Source organism: Labrus mixtus, chromosome 2 (genome assembly GCF_963584025.1).
Source record: "Labrus mixtus chromosome 2, fLabMix1.1, whole genome shotgun sequence".
Taxonomy (NCBI): Eukaryota; Metazoa; Chordata; class Actinopteri; order Labriformes; family Labridae; genus Labrus; species Labrus mixtus.
In genome coordinates, this window is record NC_083613.1 from 12,293,738 (window position 1) to 12,312,402 (window position 18,665).

Below are 18,665 nucleotides of genomic sequence, written 5' to 3' on the forward strand. Positions count from 1 at the left end.
ACCAACGTTCCACGGCGACAGCGTGGACAGGATTATCAAGCGGTGGAAAAGAAAACGTAATCAGTACAATCAAAGGCGCAGTAAAGAATTGAACTCGCAGCATGCAGGAGCGAACTGTTTGATATGTTTACACGGGGTCATCTTTAACCTCATGTGACTCTAGCATTAAGTGATACCAGGAAGTCTCTGTGCTCTGAACGGGTGTTCACTTCAGCAGGTTATATTATGAATAAAGAGATCTGCACTCGATCCTGATCGAGTTTATAGACTTGTGTTTCTGAATAATATTTTTAAAAAAGCCATTCCTTTCAGATTATTAACAGGCCGATGGTTTTAGTCTCATTATGGATGAATTGAAGTCATGAAAATGTTGGTGGCGCTGGCCCGGGTGGGTGTATGATATGTTTTCTAAATTTGTTTGAATTTTTTTTAATGAAAAAATAACCGCCCTAGCTGGCCCTGTCTCATTTGTCTGTTCGGTTGCACCAACACGCTCCAGTCAGAGCGCAACGGTCAAGACGCCGGATACTTTTAGACGTCCCAAGATGCAGGCAGGAAACTCAAGGTGACGGAGCGTTCAGCTGCACATCTGTGGAACAGTTCACCTGTGAACATGAGAGACGCTCAATCCTGAAAATGAAGACACTTACGTTGGCTCTTAATACAAGTTAATAATTTTATTACGCTCCTATTTATCGTGTTTTTTTATTCATATTCGTCCTTTTTTATTGTTTTGTTGCACTTTGGTGAACTGAGATTCTTTCAAATGTTCTCTAAAAATGCACTCTGTCAGGTGACTCATGAAGACTGAGACTGAGATTTATTGGCTCTGCAAACACAAGACTTTGAATCACAAAAAGTTATTATAAGGGACGTTGTTTTTTTAATCACATCACCTCACATCAAACAATGAACCTCATGATGAGATGTTGGAAACATGAGGAAACATAACACAGCTGTCATAACTGTTCTCGTTTCAAGCTCTCAATCAATCAGTCCGTTTTTATTTATCTGCAGAGGAGACAATCAGGACGCTTGTCTCAGGTTTCATCGACGCTCTTCCTCATATTCACAGAGAGAGCGAGCTGTACCGTGCAGACTTTCTGTATGTAGCGGGTCATGCAAAAGGTCGACTAACCTCACCTGGGTGCACTGGTGGACAAAGTACATAACTTGATGTCTTGAGTAAAAGTACAGATCCTCCTGGTGCTTGCTTTAAAAAACAATCTTCAGGATTTTCACGAAGCATGAGTGAAGTCAGGAATACATGGGTGTACGTTCTGCAACTACGTTATGTTAAGATCAAAAACTCAAAAGCGCTTTTACACCGCAAGTCATGCCTAAATTCACACACTGATGGTAGAGGCCGCTGTGTAAAGAGTCCCATCAGTATTAACTCATCCATTCATACACATTCACACACTGATGGTAGAGGCTGCTGAGTAAACAGTCCACAAGTAACTGAGCCACAGCCGCCCCTCTAATGAACTGCCTGATCTGAGGGACGTTTGCTGTGTTACTAGACTGTAAATATGAATGTTTGAAGCCTGAGCGACGTCACCCGTCTGTTCCTGCAGGAGGCTCTGGAGTCCCATCGATGGCGTAGTTCTCCCGTGATCTTGTAGCTCTCCTGTGATCTTGTGAACCTGTGTGTACAGCTGCTCATGTCGGCGCTCCTCTGCTCTCATGCTCCAGAAACGGACCCATTGGGTGCCTTTTGAAGGTGCAAGACCGAGGCGCTGACCTAACGTAGCACGCACAGACTGTGGAAATTGGCATTAAGTGAGCATGCAATTGATTTAACTCAGTTTTTTCTCAGGATTTTACTCTTCAGCATCGGCTTAATTTTTCCACGCTGGACAGTGTTGCCAGATGTACGATAACTATTGTATTTGTACCATAATTTTGCCCTCTGTACGATCAATAATTGCAGAAAAGGCCAAATGTACAATAATTTGGCAATTTCAATGTCCCCATAACAAAACATTGTATGTGATTTGAGAGCAACCAATCACATCAGCATGACTGAGACAGCCATCACACACGCACCATTCAGCACCTAACCTGCACTCCCACCACTCTGCTGCCAGGCTCTAACTGCCAATCAGATCATCACCTGATCCCCTGCTAACGTCGTTATGTGAGACAGACTTAAGAAAAACGCACATCTCAACAGTTTAAGATGCTACTAACTCAGCTACACAGCGGCTGGAGGCGGAGCAGATTGAAAACAATTTACACTTAAAAGTTTGTTCTTTGTTTGTTTATTTACATTAATGTGGTGTGCAGGGCAACGTTTTGCCATTAAGTGCAGTATTTAGGACCTTTCTTGTTTTTTTTAATATGTACGAAAGTTTTAAGTAAAATACGATAACTTTAAAGCTGCAGTACGATACTGCTGTATTTTCCATCTGGCAACACTGACGCTGGAGGTTGCTACTTGGTTTACAATTGACCGCTCTGTAGAAGGACGAGTACGTGAGCATGTGTATATTACAGCTTGTTTAGATAGGGTCAGGGGTTAGGACCTTACCACTAAGATTATTAAGAAAAGTACTCTCTGGAAGAGTTTGTCCGGCTTGCATAAAGAGGTGACCGATTGTTTTCTACCTGGCTGACTTCATTCAGGGCATCACAAGATGGCATCTCTGTGCCCGCTGATGATCAGACTCCAAAGGAAATTAGTGAGGAAAAATTGACACAAACAGTGTGCCAAAGAACTGTCAAGTGGCACAATGATTAAATATTTTCTTGACATCTAATTTTGACGAGAGAGGTGCGGCTGGGTGTCGCTTGAAATAATTTGAGTTCCAGCTGACAAGGACAGCCAGACTTTTCTAGGTCACCTGGGAACAATACACAGGTGCCCTATTCACCTGCTGTTCCTTTGATACGTAGCTTTTATCGGGACCTGACCCTTTTATTCATTAGAAACTGATATAAAATGCATTAAACAAATATGGTCATTGTGCTGTAGGAGTGATCCTATAAGAGCAGCACGTACACAGCGTGTGAAAGCTGCCAGAAACAACACACACATCTTTGATAAGAATCTGATGAAGAGCCTCGGTGAGTCTTAACGCAAACGTCATCTTGTCTTCCTGCACGACCGGTTCTCGAGCATCCTGACCGGTGTGTTCCTGTGATTAAAAACACACCTATTTTAATGACAGTCATAAATAACTGGGATTAAAAATGGGTGTGCACATTATACTTCTCTCATTTTTGTTGGATTCCCACCTTAAGTTCAAGACACGTTTAGAGAGGGTGAGCAGGATGGCAGAAACAGACTTGGGGCGCACTCACACCGTGCTTGAGCACGATTGCCCCCGCTGGCCTGCACTGACACTGCTCCAGGACAAACCGGGCCTGAGCACCGCTACCTCTTGTACATAACAATTTAATACAACCCATGCATGACTTCACATGATCATGAAGCGTGTTCAGTTTACAAGACAGGTGGACTCGAGAGAAAAAAAAAAAGGGATGAGTGGTTGAGTCCGCGTTTGCACATCAGAGAACAACACAGAGAGCATGACAGCAAATAAAGTGGTAGGTCAAGTGTTTACCTCCTTGATACAGGCCCACAGATAATGTTATATTAACACTCAGAATCTAAATGGCTCTTTACAACTCTCTCCAGTTTAGCTATTTTTGCAAGTGGGAGCGAGCTGGAACACAGTGGGCACTCCTGAGCTGGTGGGGTTTCATGCCTTGTTCAAGGGTACATCAGCAGTGCTCAGGAAATGAACTATGAATTGCCAGACATAGTCCACACTGTGACTTGACCGGGCAAACCTCCCAGTTCCCAACCCAAGTCCCTACAGACTGACTTACTGCCGCTCCTAAAGACTAGACACAAAAATAACGTTACCTGATTTAAAATGATGATGAGAAAGAAAAGCACACGACGAAGGATCATTATATGTTCTGTGTTGTTTTTCTCACAGGTGATTGCTCCTCTTTAATCTGCACTCACATGTTTCATATTAGTGTTTGCAGCGTGCACCAGCAGCTTATGGCCACTAGATGGAGGCAGTGCAGTAACTAACATGAAAAACTCAAAGGCACTGTCTTTCTGAACAATTATAATGCCTTTACGTCGACCTTTAAACAAACTCATACACCTTTCATCATCAGGTTCTCATGAGGAAGGCTTTAGACTCCTGGAAGCGCTTCCTTTTTTTTATAAAGTGTGTTTTTTTTGTCTTCCTCTTGGATGCTTTACCGCTGCTATAGAGCCTCGCAAAATCAGCAGGGCACAAAGAAGGGCAGATTGTTCCCTTTTATCAATCAGTTTGTCAGCATAAAAAAGTATACAGGAAGTAACTTCACTTTGAAAAATGAGCAGCGTGTCTGCAGGTCTGCAGAGCCCGAGGCTTCACGTGGGGGATCGTATTCAGACCACGTGTCAGGTGGATATTTATATTCAGATTCATTTCTGATGGATAATTGTGCAGGTTAAACGTCTTTACGGTGAATTACCTTACCTTCACACACCGTGCACACCTTTTCGTCAGAATTGGGGCAAACGTAAATAATTGACGTCATCAGCGCGCCTCCGTCACGTGCTCTCCGGCTCGCATGTATGATGGCTCTGCCGAATAGTGCGTCGTCCTTCTCAGTGACTGAAGGTTCACTTCCTGCCATATTGTGAGCCGCTGTTTCCGTGTTTATCCGACGCATCTGATCTACAAACCATGTGCGCTGCCTCGCGGAGCCCGGTGAACCCCATCACACCGAGTGCACATCAGTGAAAGTGCTCCGACACATCGGAACCTTTGAGTTTCAAACCGAGGATCAGAGGAAAGGTCCGGGCTCGCTTCTTGTGTTTCTGCAGGACGACTGTGAGCTCCTTACCTGGAACCTGCCATCCTACCTGCAGGTAATTTACATGACGTCATTTTATTCACAGTTTTAGGGCGCGAGCTGTTTGTACTGTCACTTGCCTTTCTTTCAGTAAATGATTGAAGTTTACTCGAGTTGATTCTAAAACCTGGTCACTCTGTTTGGGACATTCTAAGAGCTGCAGTGTTGTTTACTGAGTCACTTTATTTTAACCCTACAGAGCATACATACATAGAAACAGTCTGAAGGGTGCAGCAGGTGTATTTAATATCTGCAGGGGTGGCTGTGGATCAGTGGTAGAGTCCGTTGTCTCTTAACTGTACATTTGTGGGTTCGATCCCCAGCTCCTGAAGCCACATGATGATGATGTGTCCTTTGGTGAGACATTTAACCCCAAGTTGCTCCCGCTGCTTTTTCGGTAGTGTAAGAATGGATGAGTTAATACCGATGGACTCTTCACTCAGCAGCCTCTACCATCAGTGTGTGAATGGATGAGTGAATACTGATGGACTCTTTACTCAGCAGCCTCTACCATCAGTGTGTGAATGTGTATGAATGGATGAGTGAATACTGATGGACTCTTTACTCAGCAGCCTCTACCATCAGTGTGTGAATGGATGAGTTAATACTGATGGACTCTTTACTCAGCAGCCTCTACCATCAGTGTGTGAATGTGTGTGAATGGATGAGTGAATACTGATGGACTCTTTACTCAGCAGCCTCTACCATCAGTGTGTGAATGTGTGTGAATGGATGAGTGAATACTGATGGACTCTTTACTCAGCAGCCTCTACCATCAGTGTGTGAATGGATGAGTTAATACTGATGGACTCTTTACACAGCAGCCTCTACCATCAGTGTGTGAATGGATGAGTTAATACTGATGGACTCTTTACACAGCAGCCTCTACCATCAGTGTGTGAATGGATGAGTTAATACTGATGGACTCTTTACTCAGCAGCCTCTACCATCAGCATGTGAATGTGTAGGTGTGACCTGCGGTGTAAACACGCTTTGAGTAGTCAGAAGACTAGAAAATAAATAATAAAGCTCAAGTCCGTTTACTTTTGGAGCGTCAATGGTCGTTCGGTTATGTCACGCGCCCCATGTGCAGGGGCTGCAGTCCTCTTCATAGTGGCTCTGGGTTTGGGTCCGAGGTCGGCCCGTCATCCCCTTTTCTCTCCTCCCTAGGTTTCCTGTCTCTCTACAGCTGAATATATGCGTGAAGGTAAGATCTGTACTGTAGTCAATCAATTTGACTCCCCTTTCAGTCTATGACGTGTGATATTTTATTGAGAACTTTGACATCAGCATGAAATCTCATTGACGTGCATAGACTTCATTACTCCCCTGGTGGTCGCACAAGTCAACTGTGACCGTTAATTCTCAGTTAGCGCAACATGTTTTTAACCCCCCTCCTCATAATCAGAGGGACTGTTTCTGAGTCATGTCTGCTCGATGACTCGTCTGCAGGCTTGTAAAACAGTAAGTGAAACCATCGACTGTTAAATGGCGAGCATCTGGGTGTCTGTGCGTGCAGCTCCTTCTACTGTATCCTCTAGCTCCCTCTCGGTTTCCCGCCTTTTCAACATTTGTTCAGATTTTTTTTTTCTTGCTCTCGTCATGCCCCCGGGTTCTGTAGATCAAAAGTCTGCCGTACAGCCGCCCCCCTCACTCTCCCTCTACTCAAATCACATGTTCCCCCTGAGCAGCCCCTCAGCACCTCTGGCTCTTAGATATTTCTCGACCTGTAATGACTCCCTAAGGAGATTCATTTCCACACCAAAGCGCGGCCGTGACAACTTAAAAAGAGCGCAGACAAACATGGAGACTCTCTCTAAAAGGCCTGACAGACTTCATTTCACATTTCTGTTGATTTTCTTTCCCCCTCTTCCTCTTTGTGATCCACAGGGCTCACTGTGAATGTTCTCCATATGGACCTGAAATCCAAAACGGTATTCCCCTCACTCACTGATTCAAGAGAGGCCTCTCTCAAAATCCTTCAGGGGAGTTTCTTTAAGTGAGATATTTAACCCAGAGCTGTGATGGACTAGATAGAAAACACACTCTTGTCTTTATTTCCCTCCTCCTCTGCACTTCCTATCTGATGTGAGCTCCATTTTCTCTGCTGTTTGTCTCCAAGTGTTTGGTAAGTCCTTGTGAATAATGCAGTCAGTGCGGCCTCTCGGGAGGACAGACAGAGACACTTTGAACTCCAGCAGCTATTCTTACACGAACTAAGAGAAATATCTCCTTCTCAAGAGCGAGAGGAAAACAGTTGTTAAAGGTGGCGTCGGAAGAAATGTTTGTAAACATTCAAACTGGGCCCCTCCTCCTGGGCTCATCTCCCCCTGAAGCTCCGCCCCCTGCAGGATGTAGTGTGTACGTTTACTGCTTGTACCTACACTGCATGCTAACGCACGCTAGCACAGGCTAACCGCCGGTGTTTGTCACCTGCCTGTCCAACAGGAAGCAGACCAACTCCACGTCCACGGGTAAAAGACAACACAAGGTTCACCCTCGTTTTAGAACCTTGTGTTTAGACCTATTTGTTTTTTTTTAACCAGGCTGTAAACATCTTAATCGCTGCTGTAAAAACAGTCTTTTTAGAATGGGTGTGTATGTGACTTCCTGTGCCTCTGCAGCCAGCCTCTAGTGGACACTTTCTAGACGCAGGTTTCTGATTGGTCTGAACACGTCTGCAGCTTCTCTCAGCCTGAGCTGTACTCGCTTTGTTTGATTTCTTCGCCCTAATGAATGGCTCGGTGATCAATCCAAGGTACGATTGAGCTAATCTTGATGACCACGCCGGGTCACAGGAAGTACACTGTCTATTAGGGCGGAGGAATGGAGTCACATAGATTAATAGAGCACCGACGAGGGACTGCCGATGAGGCGTGTCCAGAGTTAGACGTGATTGCTCGGGAATGTTTTGGAGAAACGGGAAGTGAAGCAGGATGAGAGGATACAAAACGGTGGATGTGGTTCTTCTTGCAGCGACAGGTGTGAAGACGAGGATGAGCTGCACACACGTGTTGCAGCTCCCGTTTTTATTGTGTTGTTCATTTCTGCCGCAAACTAAAAACATTTATGTTCAACGTTCTGCACAAAAATAGGAAACATGTGTGTGCGTGTGCGTGTGCGTGTGCGTGTGTGTGTGTGTGTGTGTGTGCTGCAGAGCCTGAAGCCATAAACGCACACGGCCGGGTGAATTTGAACCTGTCCAGAGGACACAGATGACTTCATCATTACCTCACCCAGCTCTGCTCGAGGACTTATGAAAAACATGTGGCCCCGCTCCCCCTGCTCCTCTGTGGAAACTGATTGAGTCCTGGACTCTGATGTTTTTCCTTTGTTAGAGGACGTGTGTGTGTGTGTGCGTACAAGCAGGCTTCATTTTATTATCTGGGATTTTCTCGTCTCTCTCCGGGGTTTTGACCTCATCTGTCAGTCATCTGGCTCGCGTCAGTGCAAAGCCCTGGGTTCGGTCTGACAGGGTCCAGGCCTGCTGGGTGCATGAGAGCTGGAGCTTTGTGAGTCTGCTACACCCAAAGACAGATAAACATTCATTCACCGTATCACAATCAGAGCACGGGGCTTTAAAGAGAAGGGGAAAAAGTGCTCACTCGTTCTCCAGCTGAGAGTTAGAGGAGGACTGAGTTAAGTCTGAACAGTTACTGATACACCGCCTTTGAGGTCACATTCTGTAAAATCCACTTCTCCATGTTCCTCTAACTCTAACATGTGTCTCTAGTCTGTCTACAAACCCCCCAATGATGAGAAAAGTCCATCCTCTCCATCTTTTACCTGCTCCACTTTTCAGAAAATGTGTGCTCAAACAGGCCATTTGGAGATTTTCCCTTCATGACATCACAAAAGGCAGTAGCCCCTCCCCCAGGTGGGTGACACTCCCACAGCTAGGTGTTTGTTCTGCCCTCTGAGTCTGCCTTCTCACCGTAAACAATAGGACATGGAGCGAGAAAGCACGAGATGGCGGTGGCTGGGCGTCAGGGACTTTCGGGTGGTAGTAGTTCCCGATCACCTCGCTGAAGTTAAGAGTCTTTAAGGCCTGAGTGAAAAAGTAGAACTCAGAAAAATGCTCCAACACAAGATTGAAGATGTGACCGTTTGTTTCTAAGTATATGACCTCTCACTGACTCCCCATGATGACCTCAGCAGCCTCTGATCGTCGTCTTCACTGTGTTTATGTCTCAGCTCTGACTCCTCCCACTGAAGGCGTCCTCGAAGCGGAGCGGCCTCTTGTTTCTTGTTATCGTGCCTCGAAAGTCAAGCCGCTGTTTGATGTGTTACACATGTGGGCCGTCTGTTTACATTCCACGGCTGTTTAGTCGCCAGAGCCGCGCATCCCAGCGGGGGTGGGGTTACAATAACCTTATTATTAAACACTGAAAGCATCCGGCCTGGTGCGGACAACAGCTGATTTCTGTCCAGTGTGTTTGAATAACATTGATAAACAACAACCTCTCCAGTGCTCGTGATGGTGACTTTTTGCTCACACAGGCTGTTCTCTGTTCCACTGCGGGGGGGGGGGGGGGGGGGGGGGTGATGTTATCCCCGGTCAGCAGGGGGTCTTCCCTGTAGAGAGAATGCCGTTTGCATGGATATTAGAGTGCAGTTACCATGGCGATGGGGTCAGACTCTGACCATGGGAGAAGAGAAGGTGCCAAGTTTTGGCCCAAATGAGTTTTTTTTTAACGAGGCAGACGGCTCTTTTGATCCGCCCGGCCGTCACCGTATTAAAGTGTCTCTATGAGGGTCAAACATCTGATTTCCGACTCTATCCACTGTCCTATCTCTCCAATAAAGGCACAAAAAGCCCAAAAAATACATCTTAAATCTTAAATCTGTAAGACTTAAAAAAAAGTCTTACATTATATTTCTAAAGTTGAAGGTCCTTATATGTCTAATTTAAACTTGTTAAAGGTCTTCAACTTTAGATGGAGGGGGTCTGAGCTCAGACTTAGAGATGGGGGGAGCTCGGAGGAGAGTATGACGCGGTTCACAAATCATGAAGATCAGAGCAAACTCCACTGGATACTCCCCTGAACAGGTAATCCACCTTTCAAAAGTCTTTTTGAAACATGTCCAGAGATGTAGCATTGTAGCTTCTCCCAGGCTCGTGCTCCAAAGGGGAGGGGGGGGGGGGCGGGGGCTACCTCACTGAAGGCTCTGCCCCCTGGTGTGGGGAGCGGAGAGCTGCAGGGTCCGAGGAGCAGAGGTGAAGGAGTGTAGGGGGGGACGTCGGAGAGGTACTGGGGGGAAACTTTTTAGGTGAGGAGGCGGATTTTGGATGTGATGCAGGACTTGACCACTAGTCAGTGTAGGTGGATGAGGGTGGAGGTGATGTGCTGCCAGGTACACCCCCCACCCCCCACCCCACAGGACTACGTTGCATTAATAAGAAGTGATGAAGGTGTGTGTGAATGATCCTGTGACAGGGTCTGAGGGATGGCTGCAGTCTGGAGAGGTTTTTAAGATGTGAACATGCAGCTTTGCTGATGGACTGGTTGGACAGGGTGGGGGTCGGATGTGTGACAGCATAAAGAAAGTCACGATTATAGAACAAGAAACCTTCAATTCTTCTTAACTCCTTCAATCTATATTTAAATTTTAATCTTAAATGTGGCGCGTGCTTCATATGATCAATGAAAAGCTGCCTTTGGGCTGAGTGCAGGTCATGAGGGGAGCCTGCTGGTGTATGGAGGAGGAGGAGGAGGAGGAGGGGGGGGGGGGGTGCACTGTGTCTCGGGGGTCTGCATTAATATGTAAATTAAATTAAAAATCTTCCAGGTCAGCTGATCTACTCAATGAACCGACTGTCATGGTGAATATTTATCGGCAAAGGAAGCAAAGTTGAAAGCGCTCACTGATGAGCCTGTGCTCATTAGACGACTGTGTGTGTGTGTGTGTGTGTGTGTGTGTGTGTGTGTGTGTGTGTGTGTGTGTGTGTGTGTGTGTGTGTGTGTGTGTGTGTGTGTGTGTGTGTGTGTGTGTGTGTGTGTGTGTGTGTGTGTGTGTGTGTGTGTGTGTGTGTGTGTGTGTGTGTGTGTGTGTGTGTGTGTGTGTGTGTGTGTGTGTGTGTGTGTGTGTGTGTGTGTGTGTGTGTGTGTGTGTGTGTGTGTGTGTGTGTGTGTGTGTGTGTGTGTGTGTGTGTGTGTGTGTGTGTGTGTGTGTGTGTGTGTGTGTGTGTGTGTGTGAATGCCTTCATTAATTGGTGTTGATCCCCCGGCTGTGTGGGGATCTGGAAAGGATGCACTGTCACTATTTCTGAGTGTAATGAAAGCACACAATGCATACTTGTGTGTGTGTGTGTGTGTGTGTGTGGGAGAGAGAGAGAGAGAGAGGGGCGGGGAGAGAGAGAGGGAGTGCATCATATCTATATTACTGCCTGGTTTTCTCTTCTCTCTGTTGGGCCTTTGCAGTTTTATTACCCAGCTATAAAAGTGCTGCTGTGCAATAACTCTTCTATAAATATATAAATAAACACACACACACACACAGCCCTGAATCCTACAGTGACATTCGGCTCAGATGGTCCTCTTTGTCCCTCCTGGGTATCCATCACTCTATAACAGACTTCCTGTGTAATGATCATGCAGCAGACCGTCACCTGATTTGGGATTTTAACCCTTCACATACAAAATATGTTGTTTGATCCTTTGGTGGAAAGTCTCTGTAAAGATGAATCATCCTGGTCGATGTTTTCATGTAAGAGACATTTATTTGACCGCCATAGGTAGCTGCAGAGGGATTACATTGACCCGGTGTTCCCAACATTTATTCGGCTTGTGACCCCGCTTTGACTTCATAAAACTCAGGCGACCCCAGACAGACGTCCAAAACACAAACCGCTTTCTGCTCAAATTAATTTGTTTTCAATCATGTCATAGTGTCTCCACTAAGATCCAGTAAACACCTCAGAGCACATTTAGACTGTTTCATGTTTATTATTGTGGACAGAGGAAGAGAGGCTGCGAGGACTGACAGACAGAGACGCTGCAGCTGTCTTGTTTTGGGGTTGGCTATGGCCCACAGTAGTCTGTCTTATTATTATTATTATTATTATTATTATATTATATTTTAATATATAATATATTTTGTATTCATCAATAAATAAACACTCCATGGGACCCCGAGGTCGGGAAATCCTGAATATAGGTCTGCATGAGATTCATGATTTGTGAGTTTAGATACATGATGGTTGTCTTGATACCAGATTTGTAAACTTCCATACAGTTGTTGTGAAATCAAAAAAACCTTGATAAACATTTAGTTACCACGGCAAAAAAAATTCCTACGCAGCCGACGTTGGGTAATATCATGGTTTTGATCACCAGGTGTGTGTGTCCAGGAAACATGCTTTACTGCCTCTCTCAAGCATCTCCATTTACCATCAACTGCCTCTGTTTCAGCTGCAGGCACACCCATGCCTCTGTTCCTGTTTCTACACACACACACACCCAGTTACTAATCAGTGTTGGCAGCACTGAAAGTAGCTGGCTGCTGGATCGTGGTGTTGTGGGTACATACTGTGCGCTCCTTCTCTGTAAACCGGGTCAGCTTGTGTCAGATGATGATTCTCATCCTCGCCATGACTCGGCTAAAACCGCAGCGTCAGCACCAGCGTGCACTTAAAGTCAGTCGTTTGTTGACCTCAGTAACCGTTTTCAATCGCTGCTTTGTTTGAATGTGAGGTTTGGTTGGGCTGACAAGATGCAACATGAAGCAAGTTCTTCGCCTTTAAGGTAGTTCTGGCGTTCACATGGCAGCCAATCAGAGAGGAGGTTTCTGTTGTTTTGATTGCGATGACACTTGAGATACCATCGCTCAGTGTTTCTGCAGCTGCGTGATCGCTGTCAAAGATTTGAGTGTTACACGTGTGTCCCTGGCACATTGACAGAGCCTGCCATAGTGATGGGGTTATATTTAAAGGGACAGTACACCCTCAGCGTGCTGGTGTTTGAGCATGAGCTGTGTGTATGTGTGTGGTTGACACTGGATCTGCAGGACCACCGTGGTGCTAATCCAGCGTGGGTTATTTCTTCCCCTGCTGGACCACAGATCGGCCTGTTTGTGTTTATTCAGTTACATTATCTCAGAGATACGAGTCAGGACATCGTGCATCCAAAAGTGAACGAACGGTCATCGTTTGTCTGCTTTAAATATGATTAACAATAAGGCTGGATGCATAGAGGATGTGTGGGAATTTAAGAAGTAAGGCCAATTTTTTTTTCATCTCCAGCTAATTCCTCCTGGCGGGTTGCGTGAACGAAATCAAAGAGGATTAGGAAACGAGATGACCTCAGACTTCAGGGGAGTCCCTCTGGAGCAGAGCTGCCTGGAATCATTCGTCCTGCACACGGCTCACATTAGCACAGAATGCTAACGCAAATCTGAGCCCGACTGTGGACGCTTGAAATGAGGCGTCGTATTCAGGTCAATGTTTCTGCAAGACAAATCACCGTACTGTCTGTACAGTAACAGTAGGTCTGTTGATGACGCCGCCGTGCTTCTCCTCGCTGTCATTAGTGATGCATGTTGCATTCTGCTCAGACACCCCCACGGGCATGTGCAGCGTCTGTTTGTTTGTGTGCATGGTACACAAAATTGGCGCTTGTTTTGTGTTTGGAGTGCAAAGTCCCATTGGACTAGTCTGAGTTCAGCTGCTCTTTTTATGCACTCTGACTGTAAATGTTTAGTCTGCATACTGTAGTAACACCAAGGTCTGAATGAGGTTTTATTCAGTCTCTGGTATTCATATTTTAACTCGTCATTTCTGCAGAATCTCTCGTCTAAAGGATGAAAAAACATGTAACACATTTCTGCTCCTGAGTCATGTTGTGTTGCAGCTTCAGTGCTCATGTAAACAGCTTCTGTTTTTTGTTTTTCATTGTTGAGCAGAAGTGATCATCAGATAGGCGACAGCAGCCTGTCACACAAAGAGGGACGTTGCATTACATCCTGAGTGTCAACACGCTAACACAGCCCTTCCTGTGGAGAGACGATCAACATGTCATGATCGAGAACACAACAAGTCTAGCTCTCTGAACGAAAACTGTCAGAAGATCACCTGGTTGATTTAAGGAGTGTGGTTTGAAGGAGGAGTCAGTAGAAATGTTTGTAAACATTCAAACGTGGCTCCTCCTCCTGGGCTCATCGCCCCAAGAAGCCCCGCCCACTGCAGGACGTAGTGTGTACGTTTACTGCTTGTAGCTACACTGCAAGCTAACGCATGCTAACACAAGCTAACCGCAGGTGTTTGTCTCCTGCCTGTCCAACAGGAAACAGACCAACTCCACGTCCACGGGTAAAAGACAACACAAGGTTCACCCTCGTTTTAGAACGAGCTTTATCCGCTTGGTGTTTCTCCTCACTCTGATTATATCTTCTCTTCTTTGCTGCTACGTCCACGTCCGTCATTTTCACCGGTTTGAATCACGTCCAATCACTGAATTGTATCCTCTCCTAAACTCACCTGCTTGGCTGGAGGAAACACACCAGCTCCACCCAGAAACGTCTCGAGTCAACCAGAACAAAGCAGAACAGTAAAATCCAGTCAGAGGACAGAGTCTCTGCAGACACAGTCACCACCACACATGTATGGAGGCCCAGAAGGGACAATGGAGCAGCTTTAGAGATGATGTCACAAATTTCTCATTTTATAAAAACAACAAATATGTGATGAGTCAGGGACAGAGACGTCTTCTTTTTAAACTGATGTTTAAAGAGAGGAAGTTTGCATTTTATATATTTAGTTTTTTCTCCGTCGCATTTAAGTCTCATGATGGATCCCTGCACACACACACACACACACATACACACACACACTTACACACACACACACATACACACACACAGACACACGTGTGACCCTGAGGCTATGAAACACATTTTTCCAGGACAGCAGCTTCAGGCTCAAAGTGATGACATCATCTTCAGGACGTTAATGGCCTCTCTGACAACAACATGTATGACATCACTCACTCGGCGTTCTCCTCAACCACTCACATTGTGTGTTTGGCCTGTAAAGGTCACAGAAACACGGCGTGAGGGGGGATCAGATTACCTCGTGCTACATGTTGTGATTGAGTGACTTCCCTCCCTCTTTGTATCTGTGACCGTCCTGGAAGAACAGAACAAAAGACGAGTCCTATCCTCTGATTTCCTCTGCTGAGGTAAAGGAAATATTACCATCCAGAGACATGTGACCCGACGACACGTACATCTGACGCCGTATCTCTCCCCGAGCATTCCAGATACATCCTCACTGGAAACTGTGTGTGTGTGTGTGTGTGTGTGTGTGTGTGTGTGTGTGTGTGTGTGTGTGTGTGTGTGTGTGTGTGTGTGTGTGTGTGTGTGTGTGTGTGTGTGTGTGTGTGTGTGTGTGTGTGTGTGTGTGTGTGTGTGTGTGTGTGTGTGTGTGTGTGTGTGTGTGTGTGTGTGTGTGTGTGTGTGTGTGTGTGTGTGTGTGTGTGTGTGTGTGTGTGTGTGTGTGTGTGTGTGTGTGTGTGTGTGTGTGTGTGTGTGTGTGTGTGTGTGTGTGTGTGTGTGTGTGTGTGTGTGTGGGTATTTCTGTCATTGGTTGTAAAAACGGCGATCATGTTAAATCAGCTGATTTCACGCCTGCTTGTGCCGACCTCATAATTACACACGTTACAAGTTTCATCCTCAGTGACACACCAAAGGCTCATTTATGATACCAGCCGATACCTGGTTACTCTCATTTTGCTGCCTCGTGTAAATGAGCGTCTCAAGCGTCATGCCGGGGTCGTCTATGTGACGGCGGCAGCGTGTAGCTGCCTTGCTAGCAAGCACAAAAAATCAACTGTTGCATAATCTCATTCAATAAAGTGAACAATTTTGAAAAGTCATTTTTTTCAGCTGGCTCACTTGAAAATAGAGTCTGAGCGTATTTAAAACAGAGCAGAGCGTCGTGGCGCTGCTGGCTCGCTCCGGAGCCGGACTACGATGCGTGATGTGGAAACAGGAAACGAGGACTGTGGGAGCTGCTGGTTATTCTCAGCATGGTGGGCTTCTCTGTGGCTTTAATCCGAGCAGCTCGGTCATAGCTGGAGTGTCTTTGAGCAAAGCGCTGACTGTGTTTCTGCTGCTGACCTTGAAAACAGCGTGCTGACCTCCTCAGAGACGAGAGCTTCCTGCTCAGCGAATCACATTTTGTTTTGATTAATAAATCAAAGACAAACATCAGTGAGTGTGTAATGGGGCTGTTTCTGCTCGTGTCTTGACCTGTACTCTGCCTGAACTCGTCCTTCAGCGGCGCTCTCTTCCTGTCCCTTCAGCTGTTTGTAAGATCTGTGGGCCGAGAGCCAAGACTGAACACAGACCAACCTGAGGGGCGGAGCCTGTGGCATCACGCCAGGCCGGGAACAATACACATCAGTAACAGTTAATGGGATACAAGCAGAGTCATCATTTCTGAATTCACTGATATTTGTTAAAATTATGCCGTTTTCCAGACCCTGGACTTAAAGGCAGCGTTGGTAATTCTCCTCCAGATCCACTTTTTAAGATTCTGGTTGAAATTGTCTTTGTGTCCTGACAGAAATTAATAACTCATGTTCTCTGAAAAAGGAACAGTTGTAAGCCTGTAAAAACTTCAACCAATGTCTGCCACGAGGTACCAATCTGATGAACCAATCAAAAGCCTCCCTGTCTCCCTGCTCGCACTCTACCCATGGCGTGCTCTAGCCCACACTCAAAGCGATGAGCTGAGGTCCGCTTCTGGAGCAACAGCGCTCGAGCATGTAAGCGAGGGGCGTGGCTTGAGAGGGAGCACAGGGGGGGAGGGGCGTGGCCTGAGAGGGAGCACAGAGGGGAGGGGGCGTGGCTTTAGAGGGAGCACAGAGGGGAGGGGGCGGGTGCAGACGGAGCACTGAGGGAATGCTACTTTCAACATCATGCTAGATTTAGAAAATTACCAAGCCTGCCTTCAAACTGCTGATGTGAAATGATGTCTCTGTATGATTTTGCACAAAGTCTGTGTTTCCCTGCAGCCTCTGAGTTTCAGCCTCCTGAGGCCGAGAGTAAAAATGCTTTCGATTCCGAGACGAGACCTTCAGAAAGTGGTCTCGAGACCGGTCTTGGAGTACTAAACACTAGCTTAGACAGTGTGCAGGAGTTTGTACTTAAAAAGAAGGAATGAGCCAATATTGTGTTCCTTTGATTCTTCATCCACCTCAGGAAGTGAGAGAGTCAGATTATTTTTACTACAATCACATTCAAGGTTTACAATCTGCTCTTTGTGCAGCCCTCATGTTTCAGACCGACCTCAGAGTCACAGTAGAACAGTTTGTTGTGTTATATTGTGTTTTCCCTTCAGTTTAAATGTGATATTAAATACTGTCAGGGTGTGTGCTGTGTGCAGTGATCCAGCTCTGAGCAGCTGTGTTGATTCTCTCAGGTTATCAGTGACCCGCCTGTCAGAGTAGCGTTGTTGTCTCTTCAGTGAACTCAGTGTTAGGAGGAGACCCCAGAAGACATGAAGATAAACCCGAACACACGGCAGCGCTCGCTGCAGACTCTCTCTCATTTCAGACTTTGACCTTTGCTCTGATGAAGCATTAGCTTCTCTATCTGTCGTACGTTTCCTCTGGCGGCCTCCTCACCCTCTGCAGACACTGACTGACTCTGACTGACTGTGTTCTCTCTCTCTTTCTCTGTCTCTTTCTCTCTCTCTCTCTCTCTCTGTTCTCTGTCTCTCTCACTCACTCACTCACTCTCTCTCCCTCTCTCTCTCTTTTCTCTCTCTCTCTTTCTCTGTCTCTCTCACTCACTCTCTCCCTCTCCCTCTCTCTCTCTTTTCTCTCTCTCTGTAAACTGCCCTGACACGATCAGATAAATTAGATGTTGGGATTGTTGTGTAACTCTCATCTCATCGCTTGGCTGTTAACAAAAAGTGGATTCTCTTCAGATTACTGTCACACCTTGTTCCTCTTCTTAAAGGTCCAGAGGCGTTTCCTCCCTCCAGGTGAAGTGACCCCCCCCTCCCCCCCCTCCCTAAAGCACAGAGAAGTTAAAGGTGGCCCTTTGGGTGAGTCTGGGTTTTATATAATGAGGCTGAAGGGGGGTCATGCTGTGTAGCTGGACTGTCACATCCACCCAATCACTGAGGCCGCGGCGGCGGTGGTCAGCAGAATGAGCCGTTATGTAACTGAGCTGCTTTTCAGTCGCTCTGCATCTCAGCAGGAGAACAAGTCATTAGTATGCCAAGTGCAGAGTCCAGCTGAGTTAACGACTAGAAGGGGGACTCTCTGAAGTGGGTCCAGTATTTGTGTTTATTAATTGTTTACAGATTATTCAAGCTACTGACAATCTAAACCCCGTCTTCTGTTTCATGGTGAAAGTTTGAAGCGTGGATCAGAACCAGTATCATGTCATGATCCACCAAACTAGCAGACGACCAAGCATCTTAATTACATGTTCAACAAGTCAAAGCAGAACACATTTTGCACCTGATGCAATGAATGAAACACCTGTGATGTGGTAGAAACGACCTGGACTCCCGTGCAGACAGCGTAAGGGCTATCCGTCAAATGGCGGGTAAACACACACACACACACACACGGGAATGCCAGCCACCATGCACACCTGTTTACTCTTAGTGCAACAGAACGCAGCCCGTGATCCATACGGACCGTGTATTTATGGCTCGGGAACCCACGTGACCCGGTCAAACAATCGGTTTGACATCCAACAGCCTGCTGTAGTCTGTGACGGAATCCACACAGACTCTGTTAAACAGCGCTGTGTTGTATCCAAACACTGAAGATACAGTG

General features: G+C 46.2%; 1 protein-coding gene across 1 annotated transcript in view; it reads left to right on the forward strand.

Annotated features, from left to right (window-relative positions):
• The first annotated feature begins 4,726 nt into the window (after positions 1-4,726).
• Positions 4,727-18,665, forward strand: part of add3a (adducin 3 (gamma) a) — a 100,677-nt gene continuing 86,738 nt past the window's right edge. The window contains exon 1 of the mRNA XM_061064515.1: positions 4,727-4,885. The gene's annotated coding sequence lies outside the window, so the exon portion shown is untranslated. The remainder of the gene's footprint in view (positions 4,886-18,665) is intronic.